Source organism: Coregonus clupeaformis, chromosome 12 (genome assembly GCF_020615455.1).
Source record: "Coregonus clupeaformis isolate EN_2021a chromosome 12, ASM2061545v1, whole genome shotgun sequence".
In the NCBI taxonomy this organism is placed as follows: Eukaryota; Metazoa; Chordata; class Actinopteri; order Salmoniformes; family Salmonidae; genus Coregonus; species Coregonus clupeaformis.
The window spans coordinates 41,945,761-41,963,631 of NC_059203.1; positions in this window are offsets into that span (position 1 = coordinate 41,945,761).

A 17,871-nucleotide genomic window follows, 5' to 3' on the forward strand; every position below is an offset into this window, starting at 1 on the left:
ACAAACATTGTCTCTTCAATGAAATACAAGAACAGAATTGAAACAAGGTAAACCACAGGGATGGACATGTGGTTTGATAAGAAGCCTCTTCATCTTCACTCACTGAGCTAATTGATAAAAAAATCTGACACTGACAGTTTTCCATTATCTTCACATAATCCAGTCCAGACCATTGTGATTTGGAGACGCTAAGAGCAATGCTATCAATATTTATATCAGATCATAATAAAAGCATGAACTTGTCAGCCTTGAATCATTACAATATTGAGCGTTTTCCTGGGGCTGGCTCTTGAGATGAAAGGTAAGAGAAGGGCTATGCGTAGCCTGGTCAACTGATTTTACATTTATGCTATATGCATCCCTTTGAAAATCTAATTCATTGCTCTCAAAAGAGCCTCTTTCTTTGATATTTATCTTGTCACCATGAGCTGAAGCTTTGACCACATTATGTGTGAGATGGGGCAATATTGACTGTTACTTACCATACTTCCTTCTTATTTGATCACAACAGGCAGTAACAAAGAGGACAGAACATCACAGTATGGATACAGCAAGTAAAAAACCTCCATAAACAAGCTACAAAACTGAGATGTGGAGGTTGAAAATGTATGTTTTGTACATGTTAGAATAATTGTAACATACTTTGTCAGAGTGACATTATTTGATGGTACAGATGAAGGATCTTAATTTGAGCCAGTGTGCTACAGCAGAAAAATAATCCTGCAGCAAGAAATGTACATTATTTTGTAGATTATAATGAATGGACATTTTTGTAGGGGTTGATACATGTTTCGTTAGGGCAAATCAAGTCTGAAATTTCAAAGTGGATATGACAAACTTTAGAAGCCTTTTTAAACTCAAATATACTACAAGTTTGAGGAAAATTCTCAGCAACAAAGGAGTGATCAGATTAACATCCTACATACAGTATGTAGTCACATGAGTGACGACACAGATTATTTTTTAAATGTTGGAATTTGATGTCTTCTTGCAATGTAGGGTTATGGTTGCATGAGAATTTGTCAAATCAGACCAGGGAGAAAATTTTACATTTAGCAGACACTCTTATCCAGAGCGAATTACAGTTAGTGAGTGCATACATTCTTTTTTTATACTGGCCCCCCGTGGGAATTGAACCCACAACCCTGGCGTTGCAAATGCCATGCTCTACCAACTGAGCTACATCCCTGCCAGCCATTCCCTCCCCTACCCTGGGCCAATTGTGCACCGCCCCATGGGTCTCCCGGTCACGGCCGGCTACGACAGAGCCTGGATTTGAACCAGGATAGTGGCACAGCTAGTGGCACAGCTAGCACTGCGATGCAGTGCCTTAGACCACTGCGCCACTCGGGAGGTAATTGCAGAGAAACTGAGGCCCAAATATGACACCGCCACTGAGGAACCTCTGTAAATGCCTCCAAATGAACTCTAAACCAATCATCTCGTCATGCTGCTGTTAAAACATCATTATGTCTGTCTGGCGTTCTGTGCCACCGAGTTTAATTTTTTTTTGTCATTTAGCAGACGCTCTTATCCAGAGCGACTTACAGTTAGTGAGTGCATACATGTGCAAGACTGAGAGCCTGCTCCATTCTCTCCCTGGCCAGTCTCTGTGGCAGGAGGAGAACATGCCAGCCGACCCTCTCATCCCAACACGCTGCCTGGGATCTGGAAACTGTGATTTCCTTAATGACCATCCCCAGTGGGCAGGCGGTGGGGCGGCAGAGGCAGGGAGGGTGACTGTCAGCCAGGGCACTGGGCCAGAGGAGGCCTCGCTGAGTGTTGGTCCAGATAATTAACGGCGCCCGTCTCCCCCCTGGGAAAAAAAGCCTCCTGGGGTGGACTGGGCCTAGTAACGCAGGCCTGTGGTCACTCTCCCAGATGGACAGTGTGTGCGTGTGGACAGTCTTCAGAGAGGTGAAATGGAGGTCTCACTCCCCCAGGCCCCTGGCGACAATAGCCAGTGTGATACTGAGCAAGACATCATACAATCCCCCTTGGAATATACAGTGGGGAGAACAAGTATTTGATACACTGCCGATTTTGCACGTTTTCCTACTTACAAAGCATGTAGAGGTCTGTAATTTTTATCATAGGTACACTTCAACTGTGAGAGACGGAATCTAAAACAAAAATCCAGAAAATCACATTGTATGATTTTTAAGTAATTTATTTGCATTTTATTGCATGACATAAGTATTTGATACATCAGAAAAGCAGAACTTCATATTTGGTACAGAAACCTTTGTTTGCAATTACAGAGATCATATCTGTAGGTCTTGACCAGGTTTGCACACACTGCAGCAGGGATTTTGGCCCACTCCTCCATACAGACCTTCTCCAGATCCTTCAGGTTTCGGGGCTGTCGCTGGGCAATACGGACTTTCAGCTCCCCTCCAAAGATTTTCTATTGGGTTCAGGTCTGGAGACTGGCTAGGCCACTCCAGGACCTTGAGATGCTTCTACGGAGCCACTCCTTAGTTGCCCTGGCTGTGTGTTTCCGGGTCGTTGTCATGCTGGAGGACCCAGCCACGACCCATCTTCAATGCTCTTACTGAGGGAAGGAGGTTGTTGGCCAAGATCTCGCGATACATGGCCCCATCCATCCTCCCCTCAATACGGTGCAGTCGTCCTGTCCCCTTTGCAGAAAAGTATCCCCAAAGAATGATGTTTCCACCTCCATGCTTTACGGTTGGGATGGTGTTCTTGGGGTTGTACTCATCCTTCTTCTTCCTCCAAACACAGCGAGTGGAGTTTAGACCAAAAAGCTCTATTTTGGTCTCATCAGACCACATGACCTTCTCCCATTCCTCCTCTGGATCATCCAGATGGTCATTGGCAAACTTCAGACGGGCCTGGACATGCGCTGGCTTGAGCAGGGGGACCTTGCGTGCGCTGCAGGATTTTAATCCATGACGGCGTAGTGTGTTACTAATTGTTTTCTTTGAGACTGTGATCCCAGCTCTCTTCAGGTCATTGACCAGGTCCTGCCGTGTAGTTCTGGGCTGATCCCTCACCTTCCTCATGATCATTGATGCCCCACGAGGTGAGATCTTGCATGGAGCCCCAGACCGAGGGTGATTGACCGTCATCTTGAACTTCTTCCATTTTCTAATAATTGCGCCAACAGTTGTTGCCTTCTCACCAAGCTGCTTGCCTATTGTCCTGTAGCCCATCCCAGCCTTGTGCAGGTCTACAATTTTATCCCTGATGTCCTTACACAGCTCTCTGGTCTTGGCCATTGTGGAGAGGTTAGGGTCTGTTTGATTGAGTGTGTGGACAGGTGTCTTTTATACAGGTAATGAGTTCAAACAGGTGCAGTTTATACAGGTAATGAGTGGAGAACAGGAGGGCTTCTTAAAGAAAAACTAACAGGTCTGTGAGAGCCGGAATTCTTACTGGTTGGTAGGTGATCAAATACTTATGTCATGCAATAAAATGCAAATTCATTACTTAAAAATCATACAATGTGATTTTCTGGATTTTTGTTTTAGATTCCGTCTCTCACAGTTGAAGTGTACCTATGATAACAATTACAGACCTCTACATGCTTTGTAAGTAGGAAAACCTGCAAATTCAGCAGTGTATCAAATACTTGTTCTCCCCACTGTACAAAACTGGGAGACCACAAAACTGGGAGACCATCCAGCCATGTCTCCAGCGGTAAACAGTCTGTAAATGTGTTTCCAGGAGCTGGTTTTACCCAGGGACCTGCTGCACAGAAGCTCCCACCAGGACATTCTCAGATCTATCGCCCCTGCGTCTCATATCAACACATCCAGGCTTCTGAGCTCGGGGCCTGGCAGATCAGTCCCCATGGCCCCCATCATCCACATAGGCTTTGTCACTGGATTTCCTACATTGGACACATTGCTACAGCTTAAGACACTTTGGGTTCTCTGTGGCTTATAATGCAGTTTAATAATGTGATTTTGAATGATCTTAACCCTCAAGAATAAAGGCTACAATGGTTTCTCTTCATATGACGCCATTAATAATTCAGGAAAAACATTTAATTTCTCTATTCACTTCAGCAAAATGTAAAGACCTTAAAGCTGGAATCCGTAGTGCTGAAACGAACACGTCCGTTTCCGAAATTACAACAACAAAGACGTTACTTCAAACAGCGAACACCGTTTTTTCACTCAGGCATCATTGGACATCAATGCACGTGCGATAGAACAGCAGAGTATGTACTATTATCTTTTTTTTGCACGATGCAGGATGCTCCTCTGCCCTGTTTCAAAAACATAATAAAAACAAGAACAAATATTATTTCACCTTATGCGGATCTCAGCTTTAAGATTTCTTCTGCTTTTAATAAGAATTTTTATGCGGGTCTCCAATTTAGTCAGTCTAGAATGTATGAGGTTGTGACATAGGGAATATATACACTTAAGCTCTAAAAATCAAACACAAAACTCTCCAAACATCCAGTATTTGGATGGGTTTTTGCTTTTGTTTCTGGCAAATAACACAGATTTTTAACATGTAGCAGAGTTTCTCCTTTGATTGCTTGGAGAGTGAAACATCTTCAGCTGTGTAGAAACAACAGAACATTTACAAGATACTACAGTCAAATAGATTGCCTTCAATTGAGTTGGAGAAGAAAATCATTCCGAACTAAGTTCTAAACCAGTTTTAGGTCTTACTGAGTCACACTAACATCCCCTCCTGTTTGACTTTAGTTTCCACAGTAGAGACTAGACTGACATCCCCATCTCTCTGAGGCTTTTAAATGCTACATAAAACCGTTATGTCCGGCGACAGTGTCTGGTTGCCAAGGGTGATCTTATTTTTCATTCTCCTGATGCCGCATGCAGTTACCACAGTAACTGCTTGGTTGCAGGAGATGGCTAGGACAGCCAGAAGCGATGGTGCAAACCGTGTTAATTTACGAGTTGTTTTGCCGGCCGGGGAACATTCATTACAAGCAGTCTTCTGGATGAGGGAGTGAGGGATCTTTCTGCCATTGGCTTTGTGAACATGATTTTCCTCAACCGGGATTATTTTGTTTTGAAAGAGTTGGAGAGAGAGAATGAAATAAACAGACACATTAGATGAGGGAGATGGATGGTTGAGGGCATCGCCTCAGGAGCAGCTAGCTCGGAGTAACTGAATTGGGAGTTTTTTCTGTTGCGTTACTGTGGTGACGGAGGAATCCAGGAGTTCCAACTCACTTATTACTTGATGTCAAAATTCACTTATTTTATGTTAAAACTCACTTGTTATCTCTCTCTCTCATTCCGTCTCTCTTGCTTCATCCCTCCTTCTCTCACGGTCTTTCGGTTGTGTTCTTACCCTTTGTGGTGAGCATCTTCACCACAATACAGTACAGTATCAACCCTATGGTCGATTTACAGTACCGCTGGTTAAGACCCATATTGTCCCTCCATATACAGTGGGTCTCTTTAATTGTGTGCAGTGATCCATTGTTCCCTGGCATAATTCCCAAGAGATGTCATTCGGCTAACACTCTCCTCTAAGTTACTTACCATTGGATGTTGGATGTGCTCCTTGTCCAGCAGGTGAAATGGTTGTGGAGAGCAGCTGTCAGAGGCAGATGTAATTGGAGCCCATTGCACCATTAGGCTTGGCCATTAGGCCTGTTATGATTGCTGTCTGTCTCCAACAGAGTTATAGAGCCACTGTCTACATTTGACCCAGAGCACCGCTCTCAACATGGCCACAGCACTGAGGCTTAATGACTTATCACAAATACACCTGTGACTCTCCGGCGATATTCTGGTAAGTCACATTTCTTCATGCAGTGTTTCATCAGTAATAGTCTAAAATCTTTACAGGGAATTTGAGTGTTCACGGGAGGCAAACATTTGAATAGTTGTGTTTTTCTATCTAGGTGAGAGTGAGATATGGGGGCTGGATTGTGGATTAGTTGGCTGGCAGCTAGCCTGGAGGTGAATAGATGTGATGGTGCGATGATGATCACATTTTATGTCAATACTTTCATAAGAAAGAATCATCCTCAAATCCAACTAGAACAATGCAGACAAAGAAGTGAACTTTGAATCCAGCTTTAGGCCTACTGCTTGTCTTGTAGGTCACAGCATTGTTATCTTTATTGAACACCAGCGAACAGTTTTGTTTTGTTTTTGCAACTTCTTATTCAACTATGGACCAAGAAGAAGCACATCAGTGCATGGTTTATCACTTACGTCATTAATATGCCCTGAGAAAGACTTTGGTGCCAGGAGTCGACAGGGGCGATGGATCACTGATTATTATTTTCCCAGAGTTATAATCCAAATATTAATTGTGCCGCTCTGCGCCCCACAGTATCAATCCATCTGTGAGGAGTACATTAAATAAAGAAGAGGTTATACCTTGGAATCCACCCGCTAATGTTCTGAAACATCATGCACACACATTTGTCTTCCCAGCCGACAGCTTATCCTAGCAGTGAATTACTCTCCAGAGTTCAACAGTGCTTAAAGAACATTAATTTACTCATGGCCAGAGCTACCTATCTATTTCCAGGGCTTCTAAATGGCCCCATATCATTATCAATGATTTTTTTCTCTCTGTTGGCAGGTTTTTTGTTTATGTGTGGGGCTAAACATGTTAGCTCAGCATTTTTGGTGATGGATTAAAGTCCATATATACTCAAGAACTCAAACGCTGTAGTTTAACATTGCAACCCGGAGCTCCACTGAGGACTTCACTGGTCTATTATGAGAGGCAGTTGGTCACAGAGAGAACAGACATTGATCTAATATTAAATGGCGATCCACTACTACAGGCTGACTTGGTTAGACCCTTTGTTATTCTAAAGACTACGCCACCTCACAGGCAGACTGCCCCTAATTTAAAGTTGTAACCCTCCTGAGTTGACACGGCAACATGCTGGGCTTAGATTAGTCTATGTACAGTACAGTAAAATCAGTACAGCATTACAGCAACGTTGACAGTATTATACTCTGTGTAAACACTCAGTATACCAAACTTTAGGAACACCTTCCTAATATTGAGTTGTACCCCCCCCTTTTTTTGCCCTCAGAACAGCCTCAATTCGTCGGGGCAGGAACTCTACAAGGTGTCGAAAGCGTTCCACAGAGATGCTGGCCCATGTTGTCTCCAATGCTTCCCACAGTTGTGTCAAGTTGGCTGGATGTCCTTTTAGTGGTGGACCATTCTTGATACACACGGGAAACTGTTGAGCATGAAAAACCCAGCAGCGTTGCAGTTCTTGACACAAACCGGTGCACCTGGCACCTACTCCCATACCCCATTCAAAGGCACTTAAATATTTTGTCTTGCCCATTCACCCTCTGAATGGCACACATACACAATCCATGTCGCAATTGTCTCAAGGCTTAAAAATGCTTATTTAACCTGTCTCCTCCCCTTCATCTACACCAGTAGTCACCAACCTTTTCTGAGTCAAAATCACTTTCTGAGTCAAAATGCAAGCCGAGATCTACCGCTCAGATTGACTTAAAAAACATAAGCCTATGCAACATTAACCATTTAAAAACAGTTCTGTAGCAATGTTTGTGCAGTAGTCCCAATACATTATCACTGCATATTGGCTACACTTGAATTGCCCTGCTAATGTTGTTCTTCTCAGACAATTTTGAAATTATATATTTCAACATTTAAGGTATATGACCAGACTGGTAATAGATCATTTGTTGTAATACTTGTGAGGCACAGCTGAGTGAGCGTAATAATTATATATGTTTTTACTGGACTGATGGCCTACATGGTCAGTCTGAGGGGAGGGAGGGAGCAGCAGTGAGGCTGTCCTTCACCCGACTCACCGTCCCTCCTCCCTCCCTCCGCTGAGAAAAGGGGACACAGTCTTCCAGCTGATGACGAAACTTAAGTCACACTGCATTACTTCTGCCTCATGCACCAATTCATGTTGTTACTCCTATGACCAGAGAAAGTGAAATACTCCTCGATATTAAAAAACACACAAGCCGCAAATATTAATAACGAACGCTTATCAAAATGCGCATTTTATGGCTTATTAAACTGTTGAACAAAGTGTTGACAGTGCTGAATAACAACTTCAACATGAATTTACTCATAAACACAGCAGCTCTTCGCTGTATTCTTTGAGTCTCTTCAGACTCATGAAATGGTTCATAATGGGAACACTTTGCCTTCCGGGCTTAGGGCTGCTGAATCAAAAGCGCCTACGGTCAGTAGCGCGAAACAAATAAACAAAATAGGAACGCAAGGCTTTATTGGGTTTTTTACAGAAATGTTTGGTGATCGACTAGGAATTGCTTGAAGATCAACCACTGATCTACACTGATTGAAGTGGATTTAACAAGTGACATCAATAAGGGATCATAGCTTTCACCTGGATTCATCTGATCAGTCTATGTCATGGAAAGAGCAGGTGTACTTAATATTTTGTAAACTCAGTGTATATCGCCCTTTCATATGATTTTTGGCATGTTATCCAAGTACGTACCTGCTCTGCTAATAAATACATTATGACAATATCTCTCCATAAGACTTGTATAATTCCAGACTTGAAGACCTGAGAATCAACAGAACATAAAAGCACAGAAATATTTTGGAGATGAAAATTATTGTCTGTATTGTGAATGACTCACCGTATAGTCGTAGTGTCTAGGTCCTGCCCCAAGAGAAGCCCCAGAGAAGAGGCAGGTACAGAGGGAACCAAATGTTGACTACATAAACATGAAGGGAGTATCTCTCCACAATGCATATCCTGGGTTGTTGTGGAGGGAAATGGACTGATCATTTTGTTTTATTAGGGAGACTCCAGAAGTCAATTTCCATTTCATTTAAGTTTAGAGAAGAATCGTGGACTGGCAGTGAAAGGTGTCAAATCTGCCCTTATCTACCCTCCACGCAGACAGTTCATCTCCCCACGCATTTACAGCGCACCGAGGTGTCATTTACTGCCAAATCCGCCAATAACATTGGTACACTGTATATAAAAAAAATAGAGAGCAGACGAAGATTGTTTCTGTGTGGTGTACATAGATCTAGAGACAGACAGTGTAACCTTCAAAGTGCAGAGGGTAAAAGGTAGTTCCTAACATTCCTTTCTATACTGTGCTTTCTACTACAGTAGAGACAGATACAGTAGAAGACTTAAAAGTGTAGAGCCCTACCCAGCACTAAATGATATAAATAGTGATGAGTAGGCTATAGATGTTCATCACAGTGGCACCTCTTGGCTTAGATTAAAACTGGGAATGCGTAGGCTGCAAAGTTGAGCGTTTTAGATAAGATAAGCACAACCATTATAGAAAATGTGAAAATATTGCTGGAGAAACCCATATGCAAAGGAAAATAAGAGTTACCTGGAAGTATAAACAAACAAAATAGAGAATGTTTAATTGAACTCAACTAAATTGTTTTATGAGTCTAAGATGCTCTGGCCACCCTGCCCTGGGTGTCGACTGCCAGATGCACGCGTTTAATGAAATGGCATGCATTGGGTTGCAGAGTGCTGTATGTCAGTAATTACTTCTGCTGTTCCCGTTTAACTCCACACACACACACATTTAATTGCCTGGAACACAAAAACACAAATCTAGTTAATCTGGTGTAAAGGGGGTAGGGATTTCTCTCTCTCTCTCTCTCTCTCTCTCTCTCTCTCTCTCTCTCTCTCTTCATCAACCATCTTTCTGCAGCTTTACTTTCTCTCTCTCCATCAACCATCTTTCTGCAGCTTTACTTTCTCTCTCTCCATCAACCATCTTTCTGCAGCTTTACTTCCTCTCTCTCTCTCTCTCTCTCTCTCTCTCTCTCTCTCTCTCTCTCTCTCTCTCTCTCTCTCTCTCTCTCTCTCTCTCTTCATCAACCATCTTTCTGCAGCTTTACTTTCTCTCTCTCCATCAACCATCTTTCTGCAGCTTTACTTTCTTTCTCTCTCTCCATCAACCCTCTTTCTGCAGCTTTACTTTCTCTCTCTCTCTCTCCATCAACCATATATCTGCAGCTTTACTTTCTCTCTCTCTCTCTCTCTCTCTCTCTCTCTCTCTCTCTCTCTCTCTCTCTCTCTCTCTCTCTCATCAACCATCTTTCTGCAGCTTTACTTTCTCTCTCTCTCCATCAACCATCTTTCTGCAGCTTTACTTCCTCTCTCTCTGTCTCCCTCTATTTCTTATTCTCTGTGTCTATCTCAAAAGGATGGTGCTACTCTAATAACATTTGACATTTTCGTACTGGTCCCCCGTGGAAATCAAACCCACAACCCTGGCGTTGCAAGCACCATGCTCTACCAACTGAGCTACACGGGGACCCTCTATAACTCCCCCAGCTCTCTCTTATTCTCTCTGTCCCTATGGCTTAGCCTCTCTGGTATCAAATACATTATGAATCAATCAACATGCACAAAGCTTTTGTAAATGTGTCCCAGTCAACAGTCAACATTTAGTATATCAATAGCCCATAGCACCATAGCATATCACAGTCTTGACATGCAGTCTTCATTGATCTTTCATAAGCTGATAAACAAGTGTCATATCTGATCTTACCTGTGCTGTATGATGACATCACTATCTTTTTCATTATCAAATCTAACAGCACAGGAAATGAGTTGAGGCATGAAAGAGACAGGTATACTGATTGTAATCATGTCAGCTTTTCATCTTCAATGTTGTATCAAAGATAATGCTATTACTTGAATTTCCAAGGTCAACATGGGTCCAATTGCTTTAGTGCTGCTATTGAAATCTATAACTGTCACGGTTTACTAAGCCAGAACCCAGAAGCAGACCAGGACAAGGTAAATTGAAACAAAGGTGAGTGTTTATTTAATAGATCCACGAGTGAGGCTGAATAATCCAGGGAACAGAGCGGGTGGCGTGGATGGGTTGTTGAGGGTGCAGTGGTAGGTCCAGTAATGGCTCGGCAGCCGCCGACCATCAGGCAGAGGTTGGGTGAAGGTTCCGGGTGAGTGACTGCAGATAGAACAAAACGGAGGTAAGTATACAGCAAGTCAAAAAGGTGCAAAACAACAAAACTAACGCTAGAAGTTCCAAGGCTGATACACGGACAAACATACTGTTCATGGCTAACGATCCGGCAGGGAATGGATGTTAGGACAGAGCCTAAGAAGGGTGATGATCAGGACCAGGTGTGCAGATTGCTGATGGGATGCAGGTGCGGAAATCAAGAGAGCTCCCGCCTAGCAACGTTGCCCGGCAACCAGGCAGGGAGCGTTCCAGAACCCTCGGGAAACTGGAGATCCCGAGCAGAAAAACTAATACCCAGACAGAAACCGACTCAGACTGCAGGGATCGTTACAGTACCCCCCTCCGACGAACGCCACCGGGCGGACTCCCGGAGCGCCAGGATGGAGGCGGTAGAAGTCACGAATGAGGTCAGCATCTAGGATCTGTCGCCGCGGAATCCAACTCCTCTCTTCAGGACCATACCCCTCCCAGTCCACGAGATACTGGAAACCCCGGCCCCGCCGTCTGGAATCCATGATGCGCCGCACCGTGTAGGCAGGACCACCTCCGATCATCCGAGGAGGAGGAGGAGGAGGCGGAGGAGGCAACAGAGGACTGAGGAGAACAGGCTTGAGGCAGGAGACATGAAAGGTGGGATGGACTCTGAGCGTCCTCGGTAGTTTGAGTCGAACTGCCACCGGATTGATCACCTTCTCCACCACAAACGGACCAATGAACCCGGTAACAACTTCCTAGACTCAGTCCGTAAAGGAAGATCCCGTGTGGCCAACCAGACCCTATCTCCGATGGTATAGGTGGGAGCGGGGATCCGGCGACGATTCGCCTGGAGCTGATACCGGTCCGAAACTCTAAGGAGTGCCTTTCTGGCCCGATGCCAGGTCCGGTGGCAACGACGAATATGGGCCTGAACAGAGGGCACTGAGAGCTCCTTCTCCTGAGAAGGGAACAAGGGAGGTTGGTAGCCATACAGGCACTGGAAGGGAGACATCCCAGTGGCAGATGTAGGGAGAGTATTGTGGGCATACTCAACCCAAGGCAACTGAGAGACCCAGGAGGTGGGGTTGGAGGAGACAAGGCAGCGTAGCGTGGATTCCATCTTCTGGTTGGCTCTCTCCGCCTGACCATTAGATTGGGGGTGAAAACCAGATGTGAGGCTGACTGTAGCTCCAATGGCCAAACAGAAGGACTTCCAGACAGCAGAGGTAAACTGAGGGCCACGGTCGGAAACGATATCACTGGGCAAACCGTGGACCCTGAAAACCTCCCTAACCAGGATCTCGGACGTCTCCGAGGCAGAGGGAAGCTTGGCAATAGGCACAAAGTGGGCGAACTTGCTGAATCTGTCCACGATAGTCAGAACGACCGTGTTTCCCTCAGAAGCGGGCAACCCAGTGACAAAGTCCAGGGCCAGATGCGACCATGGTCGCCGGGGAATAGGAAGGGGGTGAAGTAGTCCAGAGCTGGGCCGATTGGTACTCTTATTCTGCGCACACACTGGACAGGCAGCAACATAACCCCCGAGTATCCTCGGCCATGGCAGGCCACCAAAACGTCTGCGAAGAAACGCCATCGTCCGAGCCACGCCAGGGTGACAAGCCATCTTGCTGGCGTGGGACCATTTGAGGACAGCAGGACGAACCGACTCAGGCACAAACAACCGACCGGGTGGACCGTTACCGGGACCGGGCTGCGTCCGAAGGGCCGCCATCACCTCCTCCTCAATCTTCCACCTAACAGCTCCCACGACGCAGTTCCGGGGGAGAATTGTCTCGGTCTTGGACCCACTCTCCTCCGTCTTGGAGAACATCCGGGACAAGGCGTCCGCCTTGCCGTTCTTAGATCCAGGTCGGAACGTCAGGGAAAAAATTGAATCGTCCGAAAAACAACGCCCACCTGGCCTGACGGGAGTTGAGACGTCTAGCCGATTGCACGTAAGCAAGATTCTTGTGGTCAGTCCAGACAATAAACGGTTGCTCCGCCCTCCAACCAGTGGCGCCACTCCTCCAAGGCAAGTTTCACCGCGAGAAGCTCCCGGTTACCCACATCGTAATTCCTCTCCGCAGGCGAAAGGCGACGAGAGTAGTAGGCGCAGGGATGGAGTTTACTGTCCGTGGAGCCTCGCTGCGACAGGATGGCGCCAACTCCCACATCAGACGCGTCCACCTCAACGACGAACTGACGGGCCGTGTCGGTTGAGAGAGAATCGGTGCGTTGGTGAATCGCCTCTTCAAATCCAGAAACGCTCGATCCGCCTCCGGATTCCACTTGAAGATCCTGATACTGGAAGTCAAGGCAGTTAACGGAGCGGCCACACGGCTGTAATCCCGGATGAATCTGCGGTAGAAATTCGCAAACCCCAAAAATCTCTGGAGCTGCAATCTCGTACCGGGCTGGGCCCATTCCAGAACCGCTCTAACCTTCTCCTGGTCCATCCTAATCTCTCCCCTGGAGATGATGTAACCGAGAAAGGATGTCGTGTGGGCGTGAAACTCGCACTTCTCGGCCTTCACGAACAGGCGATTCTCCAACAATCGCTGCAGAACCTGCCGGACATGCTGAACGTGGTCGGAAGGTTCCTTCGAGAAGATCAGAATGTCATCCAGGTAAACAAACACAAAGAGACCGATCATATCTCTCAGGACGTCGTTCACCATACTCTGGAATACCGCTGGAGCATTGGTCAGTCCAAACGGCATCACCTGATACTCAAGTGACCCATCGGTGTATTGAAACCCGTCAACCACTCGTCCCCCTCTCTGATCCGGACCATGTGATACGCATTGCGTAGGTCTAGCTTGGTGAACACCGTAGCACCCTGTAAGGAGTCGAAGGCAGAACTCATCAAGGGCAGGGGATACTTGTTCTTGACCGTGATGTCATTCAACCCCCGATAATCAATACACGGTCGAAGAGAGCCATCCTTCTTACCCACAAAGAAGAATCCTGCCCCCAGGGGGTGATGACGAGGGACGAACGAGACCAGCAGCTAGGGACTCCTTGATGTAGGTCTCCAAAGCCTCACGTTCAGGTCGGGAGATACTGTATAACCTTCCCTTGGGGTAGACAGCTCCAGGGAACAGGTTGATGGCACAATCATATGGTCGGTGGGGAGGGAGTGACAGAGCCTTCTGCTTACTGAACACTTCCCCCAAATCGTGATATGTCTCGGGAACCAGGGACAAATCTGGGGGTTTAGCCTCAATCACCTGACTGGGAACCGAATGGGGACAGGCAGTCTTGAGACAGTTAGCATGACAATCAAGGCTCCAACTCGTTACCTTGCCCGTCACCCAATCGAACGTGGGATTGTGTTCCTTCAGCCAGGGGTATCCAAGGACCAGAGGAACATGGGAAGACGGCAGAATGAAGAATGAAATCATCTCCGAATGATTCCCCGACAACAGCATCTTAACCGGTTCAGTCCTCATCGTGATACGTGCCAGACTACTGCCGTTCAGAGTGGTCGCTTCAATGGCTTCCGGCAATTGCTCCTTGAAAGCCCCAGCTGTTCCACCAACTCGGCATCAAGAAAGCTTCCATCGGCACCTGAATCGATAAAAGCGTTAATCGCTAAGCTCTGATTCCTGTTCATAAGGGTAGCCGGGAAACGGGGTCTGACAGAGGTATTGAGAGGTCGAAACTGGCTCGCTAAAAGTCCTCCCAACTTTAGCGAGCCGCGCAGTTTGACGACCGCCGGGAACAGGTGGCGAGGTAATGTCCCGAACCACCACAGTAGAGGCAACAGTTAGTCCTACGTCTGAGTTGGCGTTCCTCCTTGGTTAACCCGTGCCGCCCTACTTGCATTGGTTCAGAATCGGGAGACAGGACCTCTCCACTAATCCTGTGTGGTGGACGATGATCGACGTATTCTGGTCCAATCCCCGACCCGACTGGAACCTGAGAAGCTGATCGATTGGACGGAACCCATTGCTTCTCCCTCCTTCGCTCTCGGACTCGATTATCCACCCGAATAGACAAGGCTACCAAGCTGTCCAGGTCACTAGGCTCCGGATAGGAGATCAACTCATCCTTGAGCTGCTCCGACAGACCCTGGTAAAAGGCCGCTTGCAGAGACTCCTCATTCCACCCACTCTCCACAGCCAACGTCTTGAACTCGATCACGAAGTCGGCCACGCTGCGAGTTCCTTGGTGAAGCGAAAACAGGCGCCTAGCTGCGTCCCTCCCTCGGACGGAATGGTCGAAGAGCTTCCTCATCTCGGCCGTGAACCCCTGGTATGAAGCCATGCAGGGGTCTTGTCGTTCCCAAACGGCTGAAGCCCACTCCAGCGCTCGACCACGCAGCAACTCAATCACAAAGGCTATCCTAGCCTTGTCTGTGGCATAAGAGTAGGGCTGCAGATCGAACACTAACCCACACTGCATAAGGAAAGAACGGCATCTTCCCAGCTCCCCCTCATATTTATCCGGCGTCGGAACCTTGGGCTCACGGAAGGACACAGCTCCAGAAGCGGCAGGCGAGATGGGTGAAACCGGTAGTGGATCCTCCACCGGAAACTTGCGCTGGTTCTGGACCTCCGTCAGACCGGTAGAAAGGTTCCGAACTGCCAACGCGATCTCCTGTAGCTCCGTGCTATGATGGCCCAACATCTTCTCCTGATGGGTAATGGCATGGCGAACAGAGTCCAGGTCCGCTGGGTTCATTACGGGCCGGATCGTTCTGTCACGGTTTACTAAGCCAGAACCCAGAAGCAGACCAGGACAAGGTAAATTGAAACAAAGGTGAGTGTTTATTTAATAGATCCACGAGTGAGGCTGAATAATCCAGGGAACAGAGCGGGTGGCGTGGATGGGTTGTTGAGGGTGCAGTGGTAGGTCCAGTAATGGCTCGGCAGCCGCCGACCATCAGGCAGAGGTTGGGTGAAGGTTCCGGGTGAGTGACTGCAGATAGAACAAAACGGAGGTAAGTATACAGCAAGTCAAAAAGGTGCAAAACAACAAAACTAACGCTAGAAGTTCCAAGGCTGATACACGGACAAACATACTGTTCATGGCTAACGATCCGGCAGGGAATGGATGTTAGGACAGAGCCTAAGAAGGGTGATGATCAGGACCAGGTGTGCAGATTGCTGATGGGATGCAGGTGCGGAAATCAAGAGAGCTCCCGCCTAGCAACGTTGCCCGGCAACCAGGCAGGGAGCGTTCCAGAACCCTCGGGAAACTGGAGATCCCGAGCAGAAAAACTAATACCCAGACAGAAACCGACTCAGACTGCAGGGATCGTTACAATAACACATTTATCCACCTGTTCCTTGACAGACATGCTTTTAAGGTCCCACTTTAGATGGTGTGTTGCAACAACATGTAGAGTACATAATAATTACAAACTGTAAGTACAGTGTAATTATGGTTTATTTTTACAATGTGGTTGGTGTGACTACACATTGAGGTTTATGATTGCACAATTAATTGATTGTGTGATTGTTGAAGTCGGAAGTTTACATACATTTAGGTTGGAGTCATTAAAACTCGTTTTTCAACCACTTCACACATTTCTTGTTAACAAACTATAGTTTTGGCAAGTCGGTTAGGACATCTACTTTGTGCATGACACGAGTAATTTTTCCAACAATTGTTTACAGACAGATTATTTCACTTATGATTCACTGTATCACAATTCCAGGGGGTCAGAAGTTTACATACACTAAGTTGACTGTGCCTTTAGACAGCTTGGAAAATTCCAGAAAATGATGTCATGGCTTTATAAGCTTCTGATAGGCTAATTGACATCATTTGAGTCAATTGGAGGTGTACCTGTGGATGTATTTCAAGGCCTACCTTCAAACGCAGTGCCTCTTTGCTTGACATCATGTGAAAATCAAAATAAATCAGCCAAGACCTCAGAAAACAAATTGTAGACCTCCACAAGTCTGGTTCATCCTTGGGAGCAATTTCCAAACACCTGAAGGTACCACATTCATCTGTACAAACAATAGTATGCAAGTATAAACACCATGGGACCACACATCCGTCATAACGCTCAGGAAGGAGACGCGTTCTGTTTCCTAGAGATGAACGTACTTTGGTACGAAAAGTGCAAATCAATCCAAGAACAACAGCAAAGAACCTTGTGAAGATGCTGGAGGAAACAGGTACAAAAGTATCTATATCCACAGTAAAACAAGTCCTATATCGATATAACCTGAAAGGCTGCTCAGCAAGGAAGAAGCCACTGCTCCAAAACCGCCATAAAAAAGCCAGACTACGGTTTGCAACTGCACATGGGGACAAAGATCGTACTTTTTGGAGAAATGTCCTCTGGTCTGATGAAACAAAAATAGAACGGTTTGGCCATAATGACCATCGTTATGTTTGGAGGAAAAAGGGGGTTGCTTGCAAGCCGAAGAACACCATCCCAACCGTGAAGCACGGGGGTGGCAGCATCATGCTGTGGGGGTGCTTTGCTGCAGGAGGGCCTGGTGCACTTCACAAAATAGATGGCATCATGAGGAAGGAAAATTTAAATTTAAAAGATTAAATGTCAGGAATTGTGAAAAACTGAGTTTAAATGTATTTGGCTAAGTTGTATGTAAACATCCGACTTCAACTGTATATATGTATATATATATACACACTACCGTTCAAAAGTTTGGGGTCACTTGTCCTTGATTTCGAAAGAAATGCAATTTTTTGGTCCATTAAAATAACATCAAATTGATCAGAAATACAGTGTAGACATTGTTAATGTTGTAAATGGCTATTGTAGCTGGAAATGGCTGATTTTTTATGGAATACCTACATAGGCTTACAGAGGCCCATTATCAGCAACCATCAGTCCTGTGTTCCAATGGCACGTTGTGTTTGCTAATCCAAGTTTATCATTTTAAAAGGCTAAGTGATCATTAGAAAACCCTTTTGCAATGATGTTATACTGCTTAAAACTGTTGTGCTGATTAAAGAAGCAATAAAACTGGCCTTCTTG